We start from the raw sequence: 11,851 nt of genomic DNA on the forward strand, positions 1-11,851 counted from the left end.
TCTCTATCTTCTCAACTAGGTTTTATGCTAAGCAAGGCAGGAACCACATATTTTTTATTTATCAAATACATACCATTTTGTCTCTAGTCCCTCATACAGAGTACATGATTAATAAACACAATAAATAGATGTGTTGTTTCCCTAGAGTTATACAGCAATCCATCTTTGTTACATTTAAAAAAAGAACACTCCTTAAAATCTTCTCCCATTTGTCATACCACATGTACTTTCTTTAATAATCCTGGAGCATAGGGGCCTCTGTGAACTTTACCCCATCACTTTCCACTCTCATCCCTGATGCACAGAGGAGGGCCCCCTCCCATAAAAATGAATGTTAATGCTCTATGACTGACTTATTATTCAAAAAAAAATTTTGTTTGCTTTATAGGTGGTCCATTTAAGGAAATAAAAGTTCACCACTGATATTCAAATATGGAGTCTGAAATAGGTTTCCTGGGGAAGCAAAATACACCAGAGCCCAGCAGATAATAAAGGAGAAGGGAGAGAACAGACATAATAAAAGGACAGAGGTCAAGACACTGAAAAAGAAGATATTTCTTCGTGCTTATCTGAGGATTATTCTGTTTAGACTGAAAGGTAACCCAATGGCAACAGAAAAGAAATGTTTTACATCATTCTCTGAACTATGAATATGTTTGCAATAACCATTTGTAAGATTAGATTCTTTTTCGTAATATCTAGACTCATCCATTTCCAATACAGAGTTACAGTCTAAAAGAAGCCCTCTGGTTCTCAATGAATTAGAATCATTCCTCAACTATCACATTGCTAACATCTGAGTTAGGAACTATAGACCATAAATTAATTTCCCATCATTCTATTTCAGAGTAGAATAAAACATTACAAAGAATAGGATTAATAAGAGTACTGTAGAAGGAGGCTAGAGAGTAAGAAGACAAGTGATGAGTAGTTTGGAATCTGCACTTCAGCAAGGATCTGGGGAGAAGAGTTTTCAGGTCCTGTTTTTCAGGGTCATGGAACTTTTCTCCAAGCCAGCAGGTAAAACAAAAGTTAATCCCCAGCATCCTCTACTTGGCTCTCCATGGTACTCCCAGTTTAAAATAGCTACAATAGATAATAAATGCCATGGCATTGCTAATTTATTTAGATAAAAAGAGTCCTCATCTGTGACTTTCCCATCTATGTCCAGCCAACTAAACTTTGCCTGAAGCAGAGAACATGCTGGTGGTTACTAGACTATTACTAATCTTTGTAGGTTTAGCTCATTAAAAATGATTTTGGAGCCTCTCAGTACAATAAGTATGACCTGTTGTCACTAATTCTATTTTTATTTCTTTGGGATATCACCTAGAAAGGCTGAATTAAATAATAGCAAGTGACTGTAGCAAAGTGTGAGGAAATGTGAAGAACAGAGTCTTCCTAGGTTTTTGCTACATTCTCAAGAATAGGTGGGAAATGACACTGGGGACTTTAAAGTCAGACCTGGATTTGCCAAGGGGAAGTTATTTAACCATTCTAAGCCCTGGTTCTCGTATCAGTAAAGGTGTAACAATAATATATATGTTGCAGAATTGTTGTTAATAATTAGAAGAAACAGGGGCGCCTGGGTGGCTCAGTTGGTTAAGCATCTGACTTAAGCTCAGGTCATGATCTCACCATTCATGAGTTCAAGCCCCACATCAGACTCTATGCTGTCAGCACAGAGCCCATTTCTGACCCTGTCTGCCTCTCTTTCTGCCCCTCCCCTCTCACACACTCTATCTCTCAAAACTAAACAAACATTAAAAAAATAAGTAGAAGAAACATGTATCTAACACACAAGGCATTTGATAGGGGGTTGATAAATGGCACTTGTTATAGCTCTCAGAAGCTTGCCAAAAAAATTAAATCCTCATTAAATCATATGAGTTTTTCCAATACATCCCCAAATTTTCATTAGCAGCTTACAGATACAAGCACAGTAGCAGTCATTTTGATAACATAGAAAGAGACATAACTATATGGAAAAATTGTAATAATAAAGTAACTCTCCTGTCAGTATCAGTAAAGCTTATACCAGAATCAGTCATGACTGCAAGCAAAGTGAGAGGGATTCTATTTCCAGCTATAGTAGCGCAGCTTGTAGCAAAGCAATGTATTCCCACATCAAGAAAAACTAAGAAAAAATAAATCTCTGTTTGAAAGCACTGAGGACTGCTGAGGCAACCAGGAGTTAAAAGGCCAAGATCTAAAGAAAGGTGAAGCAGAGAGAGGTTAATGGGTAAGTTTCTCTTGGGGAATTTCCTAATTCTTAGTGCTGGATGCAAGGCTAAGAACATGGTCAGGGAGCGGTTGCTAAGAGGCAGAGTAGCTGAAGAAATTTTTGGTAGTGTCACAGGACAGAAAAGACAAAAAAATAGGGCCAGAGTCACCGACATAGCAAAAATAGGGGGAAGTACACAGCAAGCATGACCCACAGTCAATTTTTTAAAGATAAACACAGCAAAAGGTCTAGAACCTAAGTAGAATGCCACTTAAAAGTATGGTATTTTCAATAGTCTGACAGTGTCATGGAGACAAAAGACCACATGACTCAGCAAAAAGAAGGAGTCCTATTGGACACCCCAACCTCTCAGTTAAAATCCTTCGAGGGCTATATCCCCAAGAGTGGTAACAAGCCAAGTGTATATTAGTCTTAATAAAAATTGCAATATAGACGATTTATAGCAACTCGGTTGTTGATCAAATTAAGATGACCTGACCCCCACCCTAGCTTCCTAACAGACAAGAGAGTGAAACCTTTCTTTTCTTTTTTTTTTTTTTTTTTTTTGAGAGTGAAACCTTTCTAAGAGAAGATAAAAGCATCTGGAACTTCTGCAATTTTTCATATACAATGGAAACCATTTAATGGAAGATGATAAGACATACCAAGAAATAAACAGAAAACCCAGATGATATAAACAGACCTTTGGATTATCTAGATCAGTGCTATCCAACACAGCTTTCTGCAATGATGGACATATATAACTACTGGGTGCCTTACCTGAAGAACTGAAATTTTAAAATTTTATTTTCCCTATTTATATTCATATTCATTCTTTTTTTTTAAAGAGAGAGTATGAGCAGGGGGGAGAGGGGCAGAGGGAGTGAAAGAGAGAATCGCAAGCAGGCTCCATGCTCAGCATGGAGCCAAATATGGGGCTTGATCCCATGACCCTGGGATCACGTCCTGAGCCGAAATCAAGAGTCAGATGCTCAACCAACTGAGCCACCCAGGCTCCCCTACATTCCCATTCAAATTTAAACAGATATATGTATCTAATGATTACTCTATTGGACAGCACAACTTTAACCACTAATATAATCAATAATTCTAATGTTGATAAAGAGAAAGGATAATAAAAATATTTGATTAATCCAACAAAGGAGGAAAAAAATCAACATAGAACAAATGAGACAGAGTATAGCAATCAGCATATACTCAAATATATCAATAACTATTACAAAAAGTATCTATACATTAATAGAAAAATAAAGACTGTCACACAGAAAAAAAGATTACTATACGCTTTTACAACCATCACATTCAATTACGGGAAGTTCTTTAAATGCCACCTCTCTCCACGCCTTCTTTTCCTCTAGAACTCTCATTTTGCTAAACATATGCTCACCCCATCAGTTTATCCTCTATGTCTTAATCCTCTATCCTCTGTGTCTTTTCCCTAGTTTTCATTTTATTTATCTTTGCTGCATTTTGGTTTTCTCAACTCTTTCTTCCAGGTCAGTAATTCTCATTTTTACTATGACCTATCGTTTAACCCTTCCATAAAATTCTTAATTTAAATGATTTCATGTCTAAGAATTCAATTATTTTTCCGATTCACACATTCTCATATCACAATATCCTATTCTTTCCTTTTGATTTTTACTCCTCCTTTTGTCAACTTTATAGTGTTAAGCATAGTTACTGTACAGGATCTTTCATATTTTTGTATTTTTTCTCAAGTTCTTAAAGATGTAATCTTCTTCACCATGTCTAACTATTCTCACATGTGAATTATTTTCTTCTATGATTTATAAGTTTTAGTCACTAACTCTTCTTGAGAGTCTCTTATTGCCCTGGACTGTTGGAAGTATTGCTACAGAGAGCTTTACTGCTGCTGGACATCCTAGGGTTTAGTGGTGTGAAAGATGAGTGTTCACATTAAAATCCTAGGAAGAATGTCAAATGAGACTTCACATCTGTATATGGAAAAATCTTGGAGCTTTGATTTATCAGGGGAACTTTTGTTAGTTTTTAGTTTTAGTGTTTAGTTGTTCTAATTCCCTTTTCACTGAGAAAGAGTGGTCTAAGGTCCTTTCAGGAAGGGACCTCAGTTCTAACTTTCTGCCTCAGACAAACCAAAGCTTTGTTTTCTGTCCCCAGGAAATCTTTGATACTATAGCCTTTAGCTCCTGGGTGTTATATTCAGTCAACAGCCTCCCTCCCCTAAGACACCCTAGCATCATTTGGTTAGTTTATTGCTCTAGCTTTAACTTTCCTTTTCTTGGACCCAGTGACATCAGATTACAAAAAGTTTGGTTTTTTGGTTTGTTTTTTTTTTAATCCACAATTTCTTCTTGGTTAATGGAAATAAGTAACTCTGCTTTGACTCAGCCCAGAACTACCTGCATGATTTCTACACTATGCTTTCTCCTCTCTCTGCTTCTACTCCTAAATTTGTTCAGGTTAGCTTGTTCCTGTGCCCCCTCAGATCTAGAAGCTTCAGTAGCTTACACAAAATTTCTATTCATACCAATCATATCTACATTTTTATAAATTGCCTAAGGAAGAAAGAGAACCTCATTATAGTATGCATTCCTATCTAGTTTTCTGTTTTTGTTTTTGTTTGTTTTGGTTCCCAGTAATTCTTTCCTAGTGTATAGAAATGCAATTAACTTTCTATATTGACCCTTTGAGCCTTTGTTCAACTTACTAATTCTTGTAGTGATTTTATAGTATCTATAGGATTTTCTACATAGACAAACATATGGCCTGAAAATAAAGTTTAACTTCTTCCTTTCCAATCTGTATGTCTTTTTATTTTTTTCCATTATTGCAGTGGTTAGGACCTCCAATACAGTGATGAATAGAAAAGGTAAGTACTCTGCCACCAAAGTAGCTTATCAGCTTGATTCATGCCTTCTTATGCCTTCTAGATTTTCAAAGAAGAAGTCAAGCATTAGTTCACTATTTACTCTGTTAAGCTCTCTAAATAATCTTTTGAGAGCACACTCACCCACATAGGTTTCCAGTGAAGAGCAAAGAATCACCTACCTCTCCACCTTGTAAATATAAGGGAGCAGAGAAGCAGCTTTCTCAAAAAAAAATTCCTTCACTAATTCTCACAAGTTTATTTTGATCCTCTTATATCTGTAAGTGAGGGTTTCTTCTTTTATTAATAGCCATGAAACTAATTTTTGGTTTTTCTTTTGAGAATCTGAATATGGTTATCAGATAGCTATATCTGATAGCTATATCTAATAGCTATATCTTTACACTTTGATCCAAACTTGTGAAGTAATATCCTTTAAAGTGTTGTTACATCAGCATTCTTCATTCTTTTGTACAACTGTCCCTCAACTGCAATTGACCCAGTAAAATTTAAACTGGATCAATGTGATGGTCTGTCTTCACTCCTTAGTCAACTAGAAAGCTGAACACTGAGAAGAATACCTCAAAACCATACTAATTGTTACCCTGATCAAATGTGAGCTCTCACCTTGGCTGAACTCTCATTTAGAGTTTCAGTCCTTTACTCATCCTCAGTCACTCCACAATCCCATATCCAATAATGACTACTCTACACTTTCTTCTAAAGTTCCTACTCAAAGCTTCCTGTTAAATCAAGAGAATCAAGCTCATCAAGCATGATGTCTCTCAATATTCTGCTTCCATACACACATTCACATACATCTCTTACTTTCTTTTAAGCTCAGAATTTCAGTGTCCCAACTCCTGAAGGTGAACTCCTCAATCTGTAAGCTTCATCTTATTCCCTCCCTCCTTTGTGAGTTCTTTTCTCCAATATCCTCTCCTGGATACCTTCAATCTTTCCACTGTCTTCTTTTCCATAGCTGGTAAACATATTCAATTATCCTTCTCTTCCTAAAAATAAGAAAAAATCTCTTTTCTGCCAAAATCTTCATCTAACTAATGTTGGACCTCTTTCTTCTCCTCACTGAAAACATCTGAAGGTATCATTTATTCTTCTTGGTTGTACTTTCCAATTCAATTGTACTTTCATTTTTCAACCACCTGCAGTCTGGCTTCTACCCAGCCATTTTACTAATACTGTTTTTATTTAGATTAAAAAAAACAGACATTTTTCAGGATATATTTTAAGGAATTCTCTGCTGCAAATCACATTGTAGATCATTCCTTCCTTACTATTTCCTTCTCCTTAAATACCCTATTTCCTTTTTCTCCCATGGCACTGTACTCTCTAGTTCTCCTATGTAATATTTCCTAAGGTGCTGGCACCCAGCCAGTACTCCTCTCAAACAGCATACTTTCCTTGTTAGACCTCAGTTACTACCTTTATTTAATTGAAACTTAATGACCCATGAATCCAATTATTCAACAACAGTTTTAAAACTCATATTAAGTTGCAGCCAGACATTGTCCTGTGGTCATCTCACAGGCCTCATTCTCTATATATCCCAAATCAAATTCATCATCTCCACTGGAAGAAGTACCCTGCTCTGTATTCTCTGCTTCAATTGGAGGCACCATCATTCACCTATGATAGAAAGCTGGGAATCATTCTTGACTCCCCCCTCTCCTCCACCCTGCACATCCATGTACAGTATAACTTGGTGATTTAGAAACTAGCACCAAACAGGTCTCTGTACATAATGCCTTACCTATATTGCAAGTTTTTAGATGGCAATGTTATATGGTTCAATCTAGTCCTCAGTCTCTTTAAGCTTTTTTTTTCCTCCATCTGTAAAATGGGGGAAGTATCATACATATTACACAGAGAATTGTTGTGAAGATTAAAGAAGGTAATGCATGCAAAACATTCATTCTCCTGCTTAATATGTAAGTGCTCAATATATATAGCTAGTTTTATCAAACTCATCAAGCCCTATTTCCAAAATATATCATGAATTTATTCCCTCTATCTCATCACTATTTATTTACTTACTCATTTATTGATATAGCAAATTTTTATCGTATAACCATGTGTTCCAGGTACGAAGGCATGGGAATTACCTCATTTAACTACCTTGGAAATTCACGATGAACAAAGTAGACATGCCCTTGCTCTAGTGGCACTTTCAGAATGAAGGGGAAGATAGGCTGTTAGAAAGTAATCAGATGAAGTCATAAAAAGTCAAGACCCTAGGATTTGTTTTGGTTAGGGACAGAACACATTTTCCATATCCCATTCCCTTACCCCAGGGTCCTAAGTGATGGAACAACATATTATAAACCCAGAGATGCAAGAAATGTTGAAGAAACTCCTGCCAGAGTAAGCCATCTAAACCACAAATCTGTCAGTGTGCCAACTATTCTATGGCTCTTCATTGCCTTCAGAGTAAAGTTAAACTCCATAGAATGATAAATTTCTCACCTCATTTGTTAGCACTCTTTCTCTCTCTTATTTTATGTTTTAACAAAATAGTTAGTTAGAACAGTTTTAACTATTTCTATTTCTCCTACAGGCCATGCTTTTTAATGTTTCTAGGTCTTTGCTCCTGTAGTCCCCAAAATGCCCTTCACCCTCTCTCTCTGCCTCAGTAACTCTTTATACCAGTTGGGATTCTTGTGGCTGCAAAGGAAAGAAAGCCTACTCATACCAGTTTGAGAAAAAAAGAGACTTATAAGGATACTGGGCTGTCTCATGAAACCAAAGAACAGGGAAGTGGCTGCACATATATTATGGGTGACAAAAGAACCAGAGGCTTGAATGCTGGGAGGATGCATTCTCTACAGTTTGTGCTTCAATTTGTGTGTGTCCATGTAACTCAGGTTATTATTGCTGTTTTCCTCTGACAAAAGGCAGAAAACAAAGCAGTTAACAGTTCTCCAGTTTCACTGGGTCCCATATTGAAAAATCCTAGTAAGGAACACTGATTGACCCAGCATGTTTCCTTTTTCATATTATTTAAAAATGTTTATTTATTTGGGGGGCGGGGGTATGGGTAGAGAAAGAGGGAGACAGAATCCCAAGAAGGCTCCATGCTGTCAACACACAGCCCCATGCTGGGCTTGAACTCACGAGCCGTGAGATCATGACCTGAGCCAAAACCAAGAGTCAGACGCTTAACCAACTGAGCCACCCAGGTGCCCTACCCAGCATATTTCAGATGTCCACTTGTGGATCAAAAATTTGTAGCTTAGGAATGCAGTATAATAGTGTACTGAATGGCCACTCTCAACATAACCATGTGAATAGGGGAGGGAAGATTAAAGAATACATTGAATAGAATACATTCCTACTCCTTTATGACTTAGCTCTGATGGCCCTCCTCCAGAAATCACTCCAGATCCCCTTATTGGGTTGAATGCTTGTGTTCCATGCACTCTTACTGCCCCAATCCATATGCCTAATTGTCTAATACTGCCATTAGATTTTTCAGTGATCTGTTTCTGTGTCAATCTCTCATGAACTCTTTGAGGATAAGTGTGTATCACATTATACCCCAAACTCTGAAGATACAAAAACAAAGCAATAATGAATGTTTAAATACCAAAGATTTCTGGAAAAATGAGATGATTACTTCAACTGATATGTGGATTTTATTTCTAAAACTCTTTGTATCAAAAGTCATCATTTTAAACTTTCTCTGGATTCAGTATATATTCATCCTCTTACGTAGCAAAATCAAGTGACTAATGAGATAATTCCAAATCTTACTACATTGTTAGTTTCTCTCTGAAGTAGTTATTAAAAGATAATATATATATTTGATTACATATATTTAAAATCACTTAAGTTGCCCAATATTATGGGGAAAAGCATGTGAAAGCCACACAAATTCCTAATATGCTTAAAGACTTTCCAAACCCAGTTCATTTGACAGTCTATTGACCAATAAGTTAAGTAGAATTCCAATTCATTGGTAAAAGCATTCTCTATCCTTCCCCAAAAAGCAGGAAAAGGTAATATTTTTCTCACCACTGTCAAGGAATAGATCAAATATGTGTAAAAAAAATTAATAAGAGGTAAAACAGTAAGGAGAAACTTGGTGAAAACTGGCAAAACAATGTTCTGCTCTCCCTCTGCTGGCTCCTAGGCAGTATTGCTGTACAAAGATCCACCCAAAGGCCTAAGGAGGGTTCTCTCATGCAATCCCTGAAAATATTTAGAATATTTATTGTTCACCTAAATAAGCCCTATGGCACACCAAAACATCCCCATCAAAACCAACAGTACCTACTCCCGTCACTAAGAATGATTAATATAGAAAAGCCAAAACATGTAGACTCTAATAACTTGGCTCCTAATTTTCCAAGAGAGTAATTCAAAGGAGAGTTATATGTAATATTATATTTTCTGGTTTTCTAAGAATATGATCCTTACTCATAGATTGTGTTGTAGGTCGGTAAAGTACAAAAAACAGTGAATTTTGAGTTAGATGATATGGGTATGAGTCTTTTTTCCCCCTATTACTTACTGGTTGTGTAACCTTTACTAATTGTCACTTATATATTGGTTGTATAATATTACTATTCCTGGAGCTGAGTTTTATCAATCTCTAAATGAAGAAGCTGTGCAACAGAATTGTTGGATCCTTTTCCAGTTGTAATATTTTATGATTCTAAGTGCTGTTGAATTACAAAATTTTAATGATTTATTTCTGCTTTTTCTTTATACCAGTTGGGTCATTTTCAGACATAAGCAAAATGGTCTAAACCAATTCTGTGATCATCAGCTTCCCTCCTTGATGTAGTGCCAAATACTGTGGACATGCAAACGAATCTTAATTGATACAATAATGATTATGATGGCAATGAAGAGCCCAGGGATTTTAATTTGAGCCAAATTCTCTACTGGTTATATGGCTAGTATTTTGAGTAGCAGCTGTGAACAGATCTGCATTTCCTTCCCCACGCCACCCCCACAACAGTCTGAAATCTTTGCTTCAAATGAGAAAAATCAGAAGACGCTAAAAATGCAACTTCAATCTGTCCTACTGGACAGTAATTAAATTCCCTATATCACATTTCTTTACATCAATCAACTCTTAAATATTGTTGTAAGGAAGGAGGGTACAAAGTGGTGAGAGGGAAGTCAAGAGATACAGGTTCAAATACTTCTCAGGTTAATATCCATCTTTCAAGATTAGAACATAGCATGCCATGAATGACAGAACATATGTGAGCTGATCATTCTAATGTTTCCAGATACATTTGGAGGTTCATAAATAGTAACAAGAATAATTATAGCTACCAGTTATTGAGAGCTTACTGTATGCTAGGCACTTTCTATATATATATGAATGAGATATTACATATGTATGTGAAGGGTATTGTGATATTGTAATCCATAACAAGAAATTTATATTTGGTCTTGGTCTCCTTTCCTGGCAGGAATTTAAAACTCTTGTAATTTCCTAAGTGGTAAGTGTGATTAAAGTGTCTTTTGTGATTCATAACAAGCCCCTTATAACCACACCATAGTTTATGTTAACAAAGGGACTATTGAAAAGCCACAAAGGTTGGGGAGGGGGGGGTGGTTACTCTCTCTACCTCTGGGAGGGAAATGGAACTGGAGATTAAGTTTAATCATCACTGGCCAATGATTTAATCAATCATGCCTACTTAATGATGCCTCCATAAAAACCCGAAAGCATGAGGTTCAGAAAATCTCCCGGGCTGGTAAACACTTGTAAGGTTCTAAGAAAGTGGTGTGCCCCAGAGAGGGCATAGAAGTTCTCTGTGTCTCTTCCCACATTTGTCCTATGCATCTCTTAGACTGGTGGTTCCTGTTACACCATTTTCTTTAAAAAAAAATTTTTTTTTAATACTTATTTTTGAGAGAGAGAGAGAGACTGAGCATGAGCAGAGGAAGGGCAGAGGGACAGGGAGACACAGAATCTGAAGGAGGCTCCAGGCTCTGAACTGTCAGCACAGAGCCGAACACAGGGCTCAAACTCATGAACCGCTAAATCATGACCTTAGCCAAAGTTGGACACCTAACCAACTGAGCCCCCCAGGCACCCCTACACCATTTTCTAATAAACTGATAAACTGATAATCTATTAAGTAAAATGTTTTCCTGAGTTGTGAGCTATTCTAGCAAATTAATTGACCTAAGAAGAGAATGATGGGAACCTCTGATTTATAGCCAGTGGGTTAGAAGCACAGCTAACAAGCTGGATTTATAATTAGCATCTGAAGTAGGCAAGGGGCAGTCTTTTAGGACTGAACCCTTAACCTGTGGGACCCCACACAATCTCCCAGCTGGTGTCACAGAATTTGTGTATCTGTTAGTACTGCTGCAGCATTAATTGTGTCTCCATTACCTAAAACTTAGTCACCAAAGAAATCACAGATTTTTTTGTATCAAATTAAAGTTGTTACAGATATCTCAAAATATCATTTATATTCATCACTACTTTGAAATTATGGTAGTTATTAGATTTGGTCCTAGACTATGCCATCTTTTGCATTCTTTTAAACATATCTGCAAATTTTTTTATATTCCTCCCATCAAGAGGTGTAAGCCATGCTCCCACCTCTTGAATCTGGACCAAGTTCAATGACCTGCACATAACCAACAGAATGAGGTAGAAGTGACAATATGTGACCCCAGGGGATAAGTCATAAAAGGCAAAGCAATTTTCACCTTGCTTGCTGGAACACAAGCACCAGGAGCTCTGAACCACCATGTAATAA

This window comes from Lynx canadensis, chromosome D1, assembly GCF_007474595.2.
Source record: "Lynx canadensis isolate LIC74 chromosome D1, mLynCan4.pri.v2, whole genome shotgun sequence".
Taxonomy (NCBI): domain Eukaryota; kingdom Metazoa; phylum Chordata; class Mammalia; order Carnivora; family Felidae; genus Lynx; species Lynx canadensis.